The sequence below is a fragment of the Arachis hypogaea genome, chromosome 16 (genome assembly GCF_003086295.3).
Source record: "Arachis hypogaea cultivar Tifrunner chromosome 16, arahy.Tifrunner.gnm2.J5K5, whole genome shotgun sequence".
In the NCBI taxonomy this organism is placed as follows: Eukaryota; Viridiplantae; Streptophyta; class Magnoliopsida; order Fabales; family Fabaceae; genus Arachis; species Arachis hypogaea.
Window position 1 is genome coordinate 24,888,091 of NC_092051.1, and position 1,014 is coordinate 24,889,104.

Below are 1,014 nucleotides of genomic sequence, written 5' to 3' on the forward strand. Positions count from 1 at the left end.
AGCTGGCCCACTTGTGCTTCCAAATTTCTAATGGAAGACCTTGTTTCATTCATGAAACTTACAGTGGCCTTGGATAGATCAGAGACTAGATTTGCTAAATTAGAAGCATTTTGTTTAGAGTTCTCTGTCTGTTGCTGAGTTGATGATGGAAAAGGTTTGCTATTGCTAAACCTGTTTCTTCCACCATTATTAAAGCCTTGTTGGGGCTTTTGATCCTTCCATGAGAAATTTGGATGATTTCTCCATGTTGAGTTATAGGTGTTTCCATAAGGTTCACCTAAGTAATTTACCTCTGCTATTGCAGGGTTCTCAGGATCATAGGCTTCTTCTTCAGAAGATGCCTCTTGAGTACTGTTGGATGCAGCTTGCATTCCATGCAGACTCTGAGAGATCATATTGACTTGCTGAGTCAATATTTTATTCTGAGCCAATATGGCATTCAGAGTATCAACCTCAAGAACTCCCTTCTTCATAGGCGTCCCATTATTCACAGGATTCCTTTCAGAAGTGTACATGAACTGGTTATTAGCAACCATGTCAATGAGTTCTTGAGCTTCTGCAGGCGTTTTCTTTAGGTGAATGGATCCACCTGCAGAAGTGTCCAGTGACATCTTTGATAGCTCAGACAGACCATCATAGAATATATCCAGGATGGTCCATTCTGAAAGCATGTCAGAAGGACACTTTTTGGTCAACTGTTTGTATCTTTCCCAAGCTTCATAGAGAGATTCACCTTCTTTCTGTCTGAAAGTTTGAACATCAGCTCTAAGCTTGCTCAGCTTTTGAGGAGGAAAGTACTTGGCTAAGAAATCCGTGACCAGCTTATCCCAAGAGTTCAGGCTGTCTTTAGGTTGAGAATCCAACCATAATCTAGCTCTGTCTCTTACAGCAAAAGGGAAAAGCATGAGTCTGTAGACTTCAGGATTTACGCCATTAGTCTTAACAGTATCACATATCTACAAGAATTCAGTTAAGAACTGAAAAGGATCTTCAGATGGAAGTCCATGAAACTTG

The 1,014-nt window shown here is 40.5% G+C and overlaps 1 non-coding gene across 1 annotated transcript; it reads left to right on the plus strand.

Annotated features, from left to right (window-relative positions):
• The first annotated feature begins 665 nt into the window (after nt 1–665).
• LOC112761363 (small nucleolar RNA R71) lies at nt 666–773 on the plus strand. The gene has a single exon (XR_003181761.1). It is a non-coding gene; the product is annotated as a small nucleolar RNA R71 (small nucleolar RNA).
• The last annotated feature ends 241 nt before the right edge of the window (nt 774–1,014 follow it).